Source organism: Hordeum vulgare, chromosome 5H, assembly GCF_904849725.1.
Source record: "Hordeum vulgare subsp. vulgare chromosome 5H, MorexV3_pseudomolecules_assembly, whole genome shotgun sequence".
Lineage (NCBI taxonomy): Eukaryota > Viridiplantae > Streptophyta > Magnoliopsida > Poales > Poaceae > Hordeum > Hordeum vulgare.
In genome coordinates this window covers 74,503,968-74,520,182 of record NC_058522.1, presented here as the reverse complement: position 1 = coordinate 74,520,182, position 16,215 = coordinate 74,503,968, and positions in this window count along the sequence as shown.

Here is a 16,215-nt window from a genome sequence, read left to right as displayed (position 1 = left end):
CACAACAGTTCCGTTCAAGCGAACACACATCGGTCGGTTTTCAGTCCCGACTCTCACCAGCGTCGCAGAGGGGGCAGCCTCTGGAACGATCGTTCCAGGGACCAGAGTCGGAATCCGCTTTCCATTCGGTCTCATCCCGAAGATCGTCGCCGTTTGTGTACTCCTCCGTGGAGTGGGCCTTACGGACCCGGCATTACGATGATCATCGTTCGGGCGGTGACGCGCATGATCAAAGGCCTGATGCAAGAGGGTATATCACTCAGAAGAAGGTTTATAGAAGCCGAGTCCACCATGATGGTCACGATAGAGATCATCCGAGTGGAAGCAGGACCGTTGTTTCTGGTCCCGGGTGTTTCAGTCGGGCCATTCGCTCGGCTGACATCCCTCCCAACTTCTGATTGGCGACGGGAATAAGCAAATTCACAGGAGAGTCCAAACCAGAAACTTGGTTAGACGACTACAGAGTGGCGGTCCAAATCGGTGGCGGAGATGACCATGTCACCATGAAACATCTCCCACTGATGCTCGACGGTTCGGCTCGAGCTTGGCTAAACTAGTTAGCTCCATCAAGCATTTACAGTTGGGCCGATCTGTCCCGAGTCTTCATCAGGACCTTCGAGGGTACGTGCAAACGCCCTGCTGGTCTCATAGAGCTTCAGCACTGTGTCCAGAATCAAAACGAGCCCTTGCGCAATTTCATCCAGCGCTGGACAACCCTCTACCACACGGTGGAGAATGTTACAGAACACCAAGCAGTCTGCGCCTTCAAGGCAGGCGTTCGGTACAGAGATCTATACCTGAAGTTTGGTCGGACAGGCGACATCTCCATGAGCAAGATGATGGAGATAGCCGCGCGCTATGCGAATGGCGAAGAGGAGGACCGCATACGTAGCGACAAGCATAAGTCAGTCGCTGACGGAGATGGGAGCAGCAGTCGGAAGCAGAAACGGAAAGCCCAATCCACTCCGCAAGCAGAGGCGGCAGTCATTACAAACGCTAAGTCCAAAGGCAAGGGGAAACCACAGTACACCCCCAAGAAGAAACAGTCAGGAAATTCCATCCTAGATCAACCGTGTCTGATCCACACGAAGACGGATGAAGAAGGCAATGTCATATTGCCGAAACATACCACTCGACAGTGTCGCCACCTGATCCAAGGATTCAGTGAAGGACAACCGAGTGAGAAAGACTCCGAGCAAGATGATGAGGACAAGGGGGATCCGTTCCCTCAAGTCCATGCAACGTTAATGATTTTTGCTGATGTAGAAAGCAAAAGTCGACTGAAGCTGGTCAAGAGGGAGGTAAACATGGCAACCCCATCCACTCCCACGTTCCTCAAGTGGTCACAGACTGCAATCACTTTTGATCAGTGAGACCACCCAGCACACGTACCCACCCCAGGGAGGCAAGCTCTGGTCGTTGACCCGGTGGTGGAAGGAGTTAGGCTGTGCAAAGTCCTCATGGACGGCGGCAGCGGCTTGAATATCATGTACGCTGATACTCTCAAGGGAATAGGCATTCCGATGTCCAGACTTAGCGAGAGCAGTATGCAATTCCATAGAGTCGTCCCGGGAAGAAAGGCCAAATCACTCGGCCAGATTGCGTTGGATGTCGTTTTCGGCTCTGACAAGAACGTCCGCAAAGAGAAGTTAACATTCGAGGTGGTAGACTTCCAGAGTGCATACCATGCCATTCTGGGCCGTCCGGCATATGTACGTTTCATGGCCCGTCCATGTTACGTATATTTGAAGCTGAAGATGCCTGGTCCCAAAGGCGTGATTACTGTCACAGGCAATCGGCAGCGGGCCGAGGAGTGTCTGCAGCAGGGGTCGAGAATTGTAGACCATCAGATGGCTGTACTCGAGTTGGATGAGTACAAGAAGATTGCCGACCCCGCCGACCTGATGCGTTCAAAGAAGCCAGCTTCCGAGTCCGCATTCCAGTCGGCGGGAGACACAAAGAAAGTAAGCATCCACCCGACGGATTCCACCGCCGCCCCAACAAACATCTCCACCACCCTTGATCCAAAATAGGAAGCCGAGCTCATCCAATTCCTCCGTGAGAACTAGGACATTTTTGCATGGAAGCGTTCTGACATGCGAGGTGTACCCAGGGAGTTGGCTGAGCACCGACTGCATGCGGATCCTGCCGCTCGGCCCGTCCGAGAATGCCTGCATCGGTCCGCCGCTCACAAGAGAAAAGCAATCGGAGAGGGGGTAGCTAAACTTCTGGCAGCCAACTTCATTCGCGAGGTACACCACTCCGAGTGGCTCGCTAATGTTGTCATGGTGCCCAAGAAGGACAAGTCTCTCCGTATGTGCATCGATTTCAAGCACCATAATAAGGTCTGTCTGAAAGACCACTTCCCGCTCCCCCGCATTGATCAAATCGTTGATTCGACTGGGGGTTGCGAGCGCTTATCCTTCCTTGATGCCTATTCGGGCTATCATCAGATCCGTCTGTATGGTCCAGATGAATTAAAAACATCTTTCATCACCCCATTCGGGTGCTTCTGTTACATCACTATGCCATTCGGTTTGAAAAATGCAGGAGCAAGTTTTATGCGAATGATCCAAAAATGCCTCCTAGACCAGATTGGTCGAAATGTGGAGGCATATATGGATGATACCGTAGTCAAGTCACGCAAAGGTTCCGACCTGCTGACTGACTTGGCAGAAACATTCGCCAACCTACGTAGGTACGATATCAAGCTCAACCCAGCCAAGTGTTTATTCGGCGTTCCCAGCGGGAAGTTACTCGATTTCTTCGTTTCCGAACGAGGGATCGATGTCAACCCCGAAAAGATCGGGACCATTGTTCGAATGGAGCGGTCGGTAAGAGTACATGACGTACAAAAGCTCATAGGTTGCCTAGCGGCTTTGAGCAGGTTTATCGCTCGACTCGGCGAGAAGGCGTTACCTCTGTACCGACTCATGAAGAAGTCGGATACCTTCGAGTGGACAGACGAAGCCCAAACCGCATTCGACGACCTCAAAGCCCTGCTTTCCACCCAGTCGGTTCTTACTGCCCCGTTCAGTAAAGAACCCCTTCTTCTGTACATCGCGGCTACAAATCAAGTCGTCAACACCGTTCTGACAGTCGAACGCGAAGAAGAAGGCAAAGCGTACAAGGTTCAGCGGCCAGTATATTATGTTTCCGAAGTCCTGACTCCTTCCAAGCAGAGGTATCCCCATTATCAGAAGCTTATTTATGGGATCTACATGACTGCAAATAAGGTGGCTCATTATTTCCAAGACCACTCAGTATCTGTCATATCTGATGCTCCGTTGTTGGAAATTCTCCACAATCGGGACGCATCAGGCCGAGTGGCAAAGTGGGCAATGGAGATGCTATACTGCGACATCAAGTTTGAAGCCAAGAAAGGTATAAAATCTCAAGCTCTTGCTGACTTCATAGCAGAATGGGTAGAACAACAGCAACCGACTCACATCTACTCGGCTCATTGTACCATGTTCTTCGATGGGTCCAAGATGTTGAATGGCTCCGACTCCGGCGTAGTGCTCATATCCCCGAAAGGTGATAAACTCAAGTATGTGTTGCAGATCCATTTTGATTCTTCCAACAACGAAGCAGAGTATGAAGCTCTCCTTTATGGGTTGCGCATGGACATCACACTCGGCGTCCGTCGCCTGATGGTCTATGGCGACTCAGATCTAGTGGTTAATCAAGTAATGAAGGAGTGGGATGTAAGGAACCCCACCATGACTGCATACTGCAACACAATAAGAAAGCTCGAAAAGAAGTTCGAAGGTCTGGAACTTCACCATGTTCCCCGACTGAAAAACCAAGTAGCAGATGAATTGGCAAAACATGGATCCACACGGAGTCCTGTCCCGAGTGATGTGTGCCTCGAGCACCTACACCTCCCCTCGGTAAAAGAAGATTCTTTTACAGAGGAACCTGTGCAACCGAAGAGCTCAACAGATCAAACTGAAGTCGAGGTTCCCGCTGTGGTTGACCTGGTCATGGAGATTCTAGCTGTCATTCCCGAATGGAATGTGCCAGTCATTGCATACATCCTGAGGCAAGAGTTACTCGAAGATGAGGTCCAAGCTAGGCAGATCGTTCGCAGGTCGAAGTCCTTGACCGTCGTTGATGACCAGTTATACAGAGAAAGTTTCAGGTGTCCTTCAGTGGTGTATCTCTCCTGAGGAGGGTCGGTTAATTTTGGAAGAAATTCACTCGGGAACCTGCGGCCATCATGCCTCCTCAAGGGCAATCGTCGCCAAAGCATTCAGAGCTGGTTTCTTCTGGTTGCAGGCGAATGAAATGGCAAAAGATATAGTCGACCATTGCGAAGGTTGTCAGTTCTATTCAAACAAGTCCCACAAGCCAACGTCCGTGCTGAAGACAATTCCCCTTTCTTGGCCATTCGCCGTGTGGGGATTAGATACAGTCGGACCATTCAGAACAGGCCAAGGAGGATTCACCCATATGCTGGTAGCAGTCGACAAGTTTACCAAGTGGATTGAAGCCAAGCCAATCAAGAAGCTTGATGCCCTTACGGCCATTAAATTTATCAGAGACATCATTGCCAGATACGGGGTTCCACACAGCATAATCACCGACAATGGCACAAACTTTGACTCGCACGAGTTCAAAGGTTTTTGCGCAGGCCAAGGTATCCGAGTGGATTTTGCATCCGTTGCGCACCCCAAACAAATGGACAAGCGGAGCGGGCGAATGGACTCATTCTTCAAGGGTTGAAGCCTCGACTCCTGCGGGAAGTTGGACATGCCGCCGGCGCATGGGTCACCGAGCTGCCTTCGGTGTTGTGGGGCCTCCGAACAACTCCGAATAGATCGACAGGACGATCGCCGTTTTTCCTCGTTTATGGAGCAGAGGCAGTCCTTCCGAGTGACTTGCTTCACAACTCTCCACGAGTCGAACTCTTCTCCGAAGCCAAAGCAGAGCAAGCCAGGAAAGACGGAGTAGACCTTTTAGAAGAGGAGCGCGAGATGGCATTGATCCGTTCAACAATTTATTAGCAAGATCTGCGGCGATTTCATGCGCGGCACGTCAGGAGCCGCACGTTCCAAGCAGGCGACCTGGTGCTCCGAGTGGATCAACAGAGACCACACAAGTTGGCTCCCGCCTGGGAAGGACCATTCATCATTTCTAAGGTGCTGAACAACGGAGCATATCGACTCTACAACCTCGACAGGGAGACGGACGAGTGGCGAACATGGAATGGAGATATACTGGAGCGCTTCTACAAATAACCGCCGACAGAGATAGTGTAAAGAACAAATGTCTCGAAGTAATACAAAGCGGATTAATTTCTTGCCGATTCAAAATTCTTCCGCGTTTGCAGACTTCGGTCTAAAAAACTAACTCCGAGTGTGCTCCGAGTGTGCATTAAAAGTCACACTCGCAGACTTAGCTGTGACCCAGAGTCGCCTAAGTAAACAACTTGCTCCGAGTGTGCAGCAAAAGTCACACTCGGAGACTTAGCTGCGACCCAGAGTCGCCTAAGTAAACAACTTGCTCCGAGTGTGCACCAAAAGTCACATTCGGGGACTTAGCTGCGACCCAGAGTCGCCTAAGTAAACAACTTGCTCCGAGTGTGCACCAAAAGTCACACTCGGAGGCTTAGCTGCGACCCAGAGTCGCCTAAGTAAACAACTTGCTCCGAGTGTGCACCAAAAGTCACATTCGGGGACTTAGCTGCGACCCAGAGTCGCCTAAGTAAACAACTTGCTCCGAGTGTGCACCAAAAGTCACACTCGGAGACTTAGCTGCAACCTAGAGTCGCCTAAGTAAACAACTTGCTCCAAGTGTGCACCAAAAGTCACACTCGGAGACTTAGCTGCGACCCAGAGTCGCCTAAGTAAACAACTTGCTCCGAGTGTGCACCAAAAGTCACACTCGGGGACTTAGCTGTGACCCAGAGTCGCCTAAGTAAACAACTTGCTCTGAGTGTGCACCAAAAGTCACACTCAGGGACTTAGCTGCGACCCAGAGTCGCCTAAGTAAACAACTTGCTCCGAGTGTGCAACAAAAGTCACACTCGGGGACTTAGCTGCGACCCAGAGTCGCCTAAGTAAACAACTTTCTCCGAGTGTGCATTTAAAGTCACACTCGGGGACTTAGCTGCGACCCAAAGTCGCCTAAGTAAACAACTTGCTCCAAGTGTGCACCAAAAGTCACACTCGGGGACTTAGCTGCGACCCGGAGTCGCCTAAGTAAACAACTTGCTCCGAGTGTGCACCAAAAGTCACACTCGGGGACTTAGCTACGACCCAGAGTCGCCTAAGTAAACAACTTGCTCCGAGTGTGCACCAAAAGTCACACTCGGGGACTTAGCTGCGACCGAGCGTCGCCTAAGCAAACAACTTGCTCCGAGTGTGCATTTCAAGTCACACCCGAGGACTTAGCTGCGAACCAGAGTTGCCTAAGTAAAGAGCTTCCTCCGAGTGGGCACACAAGTTACACTCGGAGGCTTAGCTGAGTCCCCTAAACAAAAACCATGAGCCAAAATCGTGTCAAAAAAAAACTCAGCGAAAGAAGAGCAAAAGATCTGGTTCGAATTCAAATTGAGTTCAACGATCAGTCGGCTCGGTGTGAATCAAGTTTATCCACACTGAGCCACGAATGTACCAGCCAACAGCAGTGGCCAAAGTTTAATACAAACTCCACTCGGCATACCGAGGTGAATGCGCATTCAGCATAAAGTCAATCAAGCATCGCCGGGGCTGGCAGGCTCCACGAAGGTGTCGAGGTCAATTCCATCTGCAATCCGAGTGGCCGTGTCGAGGAAGGTTTCCATGAAGTCCTCAAATCGAAGCTTCTTGGTGTTGGCGACCTGCAACATCTTCAACTTGTCTTCACGGGCTTCCTTACAATGCACTCGGACCAGAGACAGTGCCACGTCCGCGCCACACCGAGCGGCAGACTTCTTCCATGCCTGCACTCTGCTTGGAACATCCTCCAGTCGAGTCATCAACCCCTCTATCTCATTCCGGGAGTCATCTTCAGGCCACAACTCTTTGTCAATTCGGCCGACAACTTCTCTCAGGCGACCAACAAAAGGACCCACCTTGTTGAGGCGGGAATTCAGTCGGAATATATCCTGGTTAGCTTCATAACCGAGTGGAACATTCGGTTGCCCAAGCGCCGGTTCAATTTCGGCGGTCTCGGCTTCAACGTCCCGACATAAATCTGCAAAGAAAAGACAAGGAGAAAATAAGCGCGGAGTGAACTCCAAAGTCAAAGAGCACTCGGCAAGCAACTTACCACCAAGCAATGCGACCATCTTCTTCGCCCAGTCGCCGACGTATTTCTCCTGCGCTTTGCACCGAGCGTTCATTGACTTCAGCTGGCCCACCCATTCAGATCTCTCCTTCTTCATATTTTCTAACTCGGCTAAAAGTGCCTTGTTAGTCTCCCGAGATTTCTCTAAAGATATTTCTCGTTCAACGAGAGCCTTCTTCATGCCAGCCATATCATTCGCAGCTACCTCCAAGTCAGCAGCAAGTTGAGTCTTCTCAGCCATCAGAGAAGTATAGGCCAATCCCACTTCACAAGTCTTCTGTCAAAGAGACACAAAGGGAGGATCATCCAGATTCAACAAGGAAAAAGTCTCGACAGATATGACAAAACAATCAAAACTCAAGATTCTTCAGACCCCTGCCGATGCAAGCAATCGACAACGGTCTCAGGGACTACACCTAGTGGGTTCACTGAGAGTGACCCCACTGGTATGAAGCTCGAACAGGTCGGTCCCATTGAGCTCCATAGCAAACCAACAACACTATGAGACTACTATTTCTCGACCTGAGTAACACTACTCTCGGGGACTACACCCAGTGGGTGCACTCGGCGTGCCCCCACTGGTACCATTCTGGCAGATCAGCTCTGATCTGTAGAGATTATGGAAAATACATATAAAGACAACTGCCGGTGCAAACACTCGACAGAAGTCTCGGGGACTACACCCACTGGGTTCACTCGGAGTGAACCCACTGGAAAATTAACCTACTGTATCCGAGTATCTCGCCAAAACCCCCAGTGGGCACCAAGAGGAATGTAAACACTTACTAGCGCACTTACTCGAATATCATCCCGAAGCACCAAGCTCTTCTTATACAGGGACGCAACGGAGTCATATGCTCCCTTGGCTTCGCCCACCATCAGCTCCACTTGTACCATGGCGTCCTTGGCGGTTCCTACTTGATCTTCCGGGAGGCGTCGGGCATCATAGTGAACAGTCGACGGACCCGGCGTGGCAGAAGGCACCCTAGGCATCCCGAGCTCCCTGGGCGTCCCGAGCTCTGCTCCAGTCGGTTCCGCCGTGAAGGCCACCGTTTCAGTCGGCGACACGCTCATGGCGGGGTTGGCAGTAGGTTGGACAACCCCAGGGACAGGTGCCAAAGCTGGTTCCGACCTCCTTTGGTCGTCGTCGTCCAGATGGATCACCTCTGAAGGAAGCCCGACTGAACAAAATAAAAATACAGAAAAAGATCAAGATCAAAGACAGCACTCGCGAAATGGTAATACAGCTCTCGGAGTCGTGACAACGTACCTTGCTGGGACGTGGCAGCGTCATCAGTGTCCATGGGATCGTCACCCTGACGCGGCGGAGAGGTGGCGGAGGTAGCATCTCTGTTGAGTGAAATCCATTCGACGGGTAAACATGAATTCCCAAAAAGAAGAGTCCAATCGGATACTGAAGGAAGATGGAAGAGCAAAGATACTTACGCTGAGGCGACCGGAACAGCGATCCTCATCCGGGGCAAAGCTTTCTGAGGTTTAGACCCGCTGGGTTTAGCCACCTTGGACGGCTGATCCACGGGCTCGGCAAAAAAACCCCACGTTCTCTTCACACTCCGAGCACTCGGGGCCAATGGGAGGAGCCGGCGGAACAGCGGGGTCATGACGGTGCTTGGTTCGGCGTTTTGGTGGTGAGGGTGACGAGCTGTGCTCTTCACTCTCCTCCCCCTCCTCTTCTGTTTCCTCCTCCGTCTCCCTACTACCAGAGACGTACACAGCACTACCCGCGCTACCCTCCATCCTGCCTTCTTCTTCCTCGACCGGATCCCCATTTGAGACTGCAGAATGCCAGTTCATCCACTCCTGCACAAAACACAGTCGGCAACGTCAGTCGGCGAGACAAGAAAAACAATAAAACTGAGAAGGTTAAAAGCACTCGACAACATGTACTCACCTCATTCGGAGGAGGATTTTGGGCGCGGAAGGCCTTCACCCACCGAGCTCCCACGGGGTTATCACATGTGCCCGTGATGCTGCAGACCCATGCACCGACGGTCTCCTTGCTCACGTCTTCAGGATGGGACCGAGTGGTATCCGAAGGCCCTGTGTAATGCCACATTGCGTGGTCTCGGGTCTGGAGCGGCTGGATGCGTCGACCCAGAAAAGTCTCCAACAGGTCCATGCCGGTGACTCCGTTCCGGACGATGGTTATCAGCGCGTCGATCAAAGGCTGGATCTGGACTTTTTCTCCCTTAGAGAGCGCTAGCTTCCTGGGAGGGCCCGGACGGTCTAAACTAAAGGGTGGTAAGCCACTTGGAGCATTCGGTCAGGCAATGTCCTGGCAATAGAACCAGGACGATTGCCAGTTCCTAACCGACTCGGATAGCTGAAGGGAGGGATAACTACTTTTCGTTTTCTTCTGAAATCCTAAACCCCCGCAGAGCTGGAGGATGTGTGTCTTATCATCATACTGACTAAGTTTCTTAACTGTTTGAGATCTAGCAGAGAAAACATATTTGAAGAGCCCCCAGTGGGGAGGACATCCTATGAAACACTCGCAGAGGGTGATGAATGCGGAAAGATGAGCTATCGCATTCGGCGGAAAGTGATGGAGCTGCGCCCCGAGGTAGTTCATAATACCTCGGAAGAAAGGATGGGGAGGCAGGGAGAAACCTCTGGCCACGTGGCTGAGCAGCAGGACGCGCTCCCCCTCCCTTGGCGCCGGCTCCATCTCGCCTTCTGGCAGCCTCCAAGACTTATCGATGACCATGTCGTGCTCCACCAGCTCCAGCACGTCGGTCTCCCTCACCGTGGAGGGTAGGAAGTCCCCCTGGATCCAGCCCGCCGGCAACGCCCACTCCCGCCGCTGAGTGGAGGCCGCCCCCTTCTTCTTCTTCTTCGCCTCAAGCTTGCTGGTCTGCCCCTTCATCATGGCGAGGGCGACGGATCTGCAGAGGAGGAGGGGAAGGAGGTGGCTAGAGGTGTGCAGGGAGTTGCGGGGAGGCGAGATAAATGGGAGGAAGACGAGCAGCGCAACAGGAAGGTCCGCCAGGAAGGCTTTAAAAGGCCTCCGACTGAGTCACCTACACGTGGGCCCAAGATCTTATCCTCCCAACCGGCTGCTGCAAGATTAGTGGAGAAGATCGCGGCGCGGTAATCGAGGAGGCGAAATCTACTCGATGGCAATGACGTCATCCCCGCTAAGCACGCGGCAACCGAAATTTGAGAATCTCAGAAAATCCGGCGCTGTCAGTATGACCGGTCTCGTCGAAAGATTCCGCGGAAGCAACCGGTCCCTCACGGTTTGTTTCGCTCGCATATTCACTCGGATCACTAGCCGCAAAGATAAAATGGATCGAGGCAGACAACGCTAAGATCACCTCAATACCAGTCGGCTCCAAACTCCGGACATCACTTCATCGTTCCAGCCCCGATCCATTCGGGGACTAATGATGGGGTTATAGTCCCAGGGTAGGGTCATAGGTCTGCCCTATAGGTCCTACCCAAGGACTACCCTTCATAGGGACAAGGCCCTTAGACAGTTCCGACTGAACTAAGGACGCCCCCATCATCCAGTCGGCGACGGTCCACTCGGAGCATATCTAACGTGCCGACTGGAATCCACTCTGTACATCGTAACCTCCCAGGAGGGCAACGGTCATACGTTTTCATACACCATAACTAGCATTTAAGGCTTACGTTACCAGTAACGCCGACATTTACTCGCCACTACTCCACCCCTATCCACCGGACCATTATGAAGGGAAGCGCACTCTATATAAGCCGCCCTTCACCACTGGTACAGGGGTTGGCACTTGTTGTAATCCCTTAATACACTCGACACAAAGCTCCCAAGAGCACTGAGACGTAGGGCTTTTACCTCCACCATAGAGGGGCCTGAACTGATACATCCTCGCCGTAGCTAAGGCTCTGCCCATATACTTTCGTACCCCATACTTCTATTGTCAGACTTATACCCACGACAATTGGGCTGTCCCATCAGCCCACCAAGGGTTGCTGCGCCACCCCTAGGGCCTATGGGCTTCCCGGGTGGGTTGGCCCCCTCCCGGTGAACATCCGGAACCCATTCGTCACTCCCGATCCATTCCCGGTAATGCCCGAAAACCTTCCGACAATCAAATGAGGTCATCCTATATATCAATCTTCGTCTCCGGACCATTCCGGAAACCCTCTTGACGGCCGTGATCTCATCCGGGACTCCGAACAACATTCGGTAACCACACATATAACTCAACTGTACTGAAACATCGCCGAACCTTAAGTGTGCAGACCCTGCGGGTTCGAGAACTATGCAGACATGCCCCTAGGTACTCCTCGGTCAATATCGAATAGCAGGACCTGGATGCCCATATTGGATCCTACATATTCTCCGAATAGTTTATCGGTTGAACCTCAGTTTCAAGGATTCAGGCAATCCCGTATGTCATTCCCTTTGTCCTTCGGTATGTTACTTGCCCGAGATTCGATCGTCGGTATCCGCATACCTATTTCAATCTCGTTACTCGCAAGTCTCTTTTCTCGTTCCATAATACAAGATCCCGTGACTTACACTAAGTCACATTGCTTGCAAGGCTTGTGTGTGATGTTGTATTGCCGAGTGGGCCCCGAGATACCTCTCCGTCACACGGAGTGACAAATCCCAGTCTTGATCCATACTAACCCAACGGACACCTCCGGAAATACCTGTAGAGCACCTTTATAGTCACCCAGTTATGTTGTGACGTTTGATACACACAAGGTATCCCTCCGGTGATAGTGGGTTATATGATCTCATGGTCATAGGAACCAATACTTGACACGCAGAAAACAATAGCAATAAAATGACACGATCAATATGCTACGTTCATAGTTTGGGTCTAGTCCATCACATGATTCTCCTAATGATGTGATCCAGTTATCAAGCAACAACACTTTGCAAATTGTCAGAAAACCTTGACTATCCTTGATCAACTGGCTAGCCAACTAGAGGCTTGCTAGGGACATTGTTATGTCTATTTATCCACACATGTATCTATGTTTTCATTCAATACAATTATAGCATGGATAATAAACGATTATATTTAAACAGGAAATATAATAATAACTATTTATCATTGCCTCTAGCGCATATTTCCAACACTTATGCACGACGAACTAGATGGAGCCTTGGGGGCTCTGCTTGGCTTCGATCTCGTGGACCTTCCTCCCGCCATATAGCTGATTTATGCATGCGACAACATGGAGAAACTGGTCGCGGAGATGCCCGTCTTTGACGACTGGGGGTTCGTTGGGTCACATAGGAATTCCTCCATCACGGTGTCGTCCTCGAGCAAGGACGACATCGACCATGATTCAGAGGAGATGAAAGGGAAGGAGGACGCCGTCCAGATACCACTGCACGATCTCCATATGTCCTTGTGCAACCTTGGGGACGATGTTGTCGCAGATGATCGACACTGGGTGATTCCCCTGGCCCCGTGGCCTCAGGAGAAGGAGAGGGGTTGAGCCCCAGGGCGACCGATGTGCCGGCGGCGGGAGCCTCTGAAGATGATGCGGTGCCCGCCCTGGAGACGGATGTACCTCTCAGTGGGACCCCTCAGGCCCCCAAAGAGGAGGGAGGCTAGGGTGAACTCGTCAGGGACTGCGTCGAGCGCCCCTCGGCGGTGCGTGAGGGCGGCGAAGGCGCGCCACCCGCTGTCAAGAAGAAAAGGAACTAGGCCGCCGGGGATTAGTAAGGACCTTAGTCATCCTCATTCTATTCACCCATGTTTGGTTTATTCAGGCGAACCCTTCTTCAGTGCAGGCGCCCTGGTGGCGGCAAGTAGAAGAAGAAGAAGGCCACCATTGAGCCAAAGGTGACGCTTGTCACAAGGGCACCCTCATCCCTTGGTTAGGGCCTTGGCAAGTGCGGGGGTGGCTTGCGCCGACCTGGTGTTGCGCTCGGGCGTACATGCACCACTGCAGCTCCAAGTGTCCCCTCAGCACGAAGAGGCAGCCCAAGCGCCACGATCACGAAGGTCCAGCCCCCGGCTCTACCAGCCAATCCACGATGGTCCAGCCCCCGGATCCATCTATCTAGGCCACGGCGGCCCAGCTCACGCGGGAGGAAGGAGTGTCTCAGCCTCCGTCGGCCATCCTGACCCCCACAGCCAGCCCTGACGCACGATGCTATGCGGGCCATCCTTGGGCCGCGGTCATCTTCGAGGCCCCCGAGGTTGGTGCGATAGCCTCTATAAGTGCACAACGGATGCCAGGCATGGGGGAGAACCCATATCCCCGTACATCTCAAGCGGAGGGCGTCACGAACACTCTTGTTACAACATCGGGCAGCGCCGGGATGGCAGCCCCTTGGTAGGCACTTGCCCTGGTGGGCCAGGATGTGTTGCTCAGACGTGGGCCCCTGATTGACGCCTAGGATGTGCTCACCCAGCTCGGGGCGGGATTTTGGGACGTTCTCGACCTGCTCGAGGTGGATTTTCGGGACGCCGTGGCACCGTGGAGTGGCGCGAGCTTGGCGCCTCCACCAAGGAGGCCCAAGGCAAGGCCGAGGCCATCCACGCGGAGGGCCATAGGGAGGCCGCCGAGGCGAAGGCCACTCGTGCAAGCGCTCTTGCTGAGAAGGAGGCGCTCGCCAAGCGCTGCAAAGAAGCGGAGGCCAACTTGAAGGCGCTTCAGGAGTGGGTTGAGGAGACGTAGCAGCTCCAGCTACAGTAGGAGGACATCAGGGCTCGCGAGGCGAAGCTTGCAGACCGTGACTCCGAGCTCACAAAGGTGGCAATCGAACATGCCGCGGAGCGCGGGCGCCTGGAGGTGCTACAACACGAGCTGGCCGAGGCCCAGGATGCCCATGCCAAGAGAGTCTCTGAGGCCAACGCCAAGTTGGCCACCCGGGAGGAGGAGATTCAGGCCGCTGCTGATGCGAAGGTGGCAGCGGACCATGCCACACTCTCCTCTCTAGAACTCAGGGCCGCGAGGCCCTAAGCTATATCTGTAGGCTGAATCTCGAGGTTCCCCTCATCCTTTAGGGTGCCAGCTGCGCCGAGCTTTCCTTTGAGATCGTGAAGGAGCTCGAGGGCGCGACTAAGAGGGTGGACGGCCTACTCGAGGAGGAATACCGCGACCTCTTCTTCTTGGCGGCGACCCGCGTCTTCAACCATCTCCTCCTTCGTGATCCCCGCTTCAAGTTCGACGAGGTGATGGGCCCCGTGCCCAAGGAATCTCACGGCAACTTGGCGGCAGCCGTGGAGGGCCACATGAACTTGCTGCTGGGGAAGATCTTCTGCATTGATGGCAAGGAGCCCAGCGAGGGACTATTGGAAATATGCCCTAGAGGCAATAATAAAGTGGTTATTATAATATTTCCAGTTCATGATAATTGTCTATTATTCATGCTATAATTCTATTGACCGGAAACTGTAATACATGTGTGAATACATAGACCACAACATGTCCCTAGTGAGCCTCTAGTTGTCTAGCTCGTTGATCAATAAATGATCATGGTTTCCTGATCATGGACATTGGATGTCATTGATAACGGGATCAAATTATCAGGAGAATGATGTGATGGACAAGACCCTATCCTAAGCATAGCACTAGATCGTGTTGTTCGTCTGCTAAAGCTTTTCTAATGTCAAGTATCATTTCCTTAGATCATGAGATTGTGCAACTCCCGGATACCGTAAGAGTGCTTTGGGTGCATCAAACGTCACAACGTAACTGGGTGATTATAAAGGTGCACTACGTGTATCTCCGAAAGTGTTTGTTGGGTTGGTACGAATTGAGACTGGGATTTGTCACTCCGTGTGGCGGAGAGGTATCTCTAGGCCCACTCATAATGAGCTCAGTGTGACTAAGGAGTTAGCCATGGGATGATGTGTCATGGAACGAGTAAAGAGACTTGCTGGTAACGAGATTGAACAAGGTATAGGGATACCGACGATCGAATGAGATCATCGTGGAACATGTGGGAACCAACATGGATATCCATACCCCGCTGTTGGTTATTGACCGGAGAGGTGTCTCGGTCATGTCTGCATGCTTCCCGAACCCGTAGGGTCTACACACTTAAGGTTCGGTGACGCTAGGGTTATATGGGAATAGTATACATGATTACTGAAGGTTGGTGGGAGTCCCAGATGAGATCTCGGACATCAAGAGGAGCTCCAGAATGGCCCAGAGGTAAAGATTCATATATAGGAAGTGAGGATTTGGTCACCGGAAGTGTTTCGGGATCACCGGTAATGTAACGGGACCATCGGAAGGGTTCTGGGGGTCCACCAGGAAGGGCCACTAGCCCCGAAGGGGTACATGGGCCAAAAGTGGATGGGAACCAGCCCCTAAGTGGGCTGGTGCACCACCACCATCAACCCAAGGCGCAAGAGAGGAAGGGTGGGCCAACCCTAGGTGTGGTGGGCTTGCCTTGGGTGGCAAGCCACCCTAGGGCGCGCCACTTCCTCCACCCTTGGCCGTTGGACCCCTTTGCCCATCTAGGGCTGCCGCACCCCCTAGGGTGGGAACCCTAGGGGTGCGCACCCTCCTCCCTCTCCTCCTATATATAGTGGAGGGTTTTGGGGCTGCAATATACAATTCTTCTCCCTCCACGGCGTAGCCCTACCCCTCCTCGTCCTCGTCCTCCATAGAGCTTGGCGAAGCCGTGCCGGAGTACCACGCAGCTCCAGCACCACCACGCCGTCGTGCTGCCGGAGCTCTACCTCAACCTCTCCTTCCTCCTTGCTGGATAAAGCGTAGGAGACGTCACCGGGCTGAACGTGTGTTGAACGCGGAGGTGTCGTTGTTCGACACATAGATCGGAATCCACCGCGATATGAATCGCTGCGAGTACGACTCCATCGACCGTGTTCATAGTAACGCTTCCGCTTAGCGATCTTCAAAAGTATGAAGATGCTCTACCCCATTACTCGTTGATGGTTTCTCCTAGATAAATCCTTGTGTGACGTAGGAATTTTTTTGAAACTACTATGT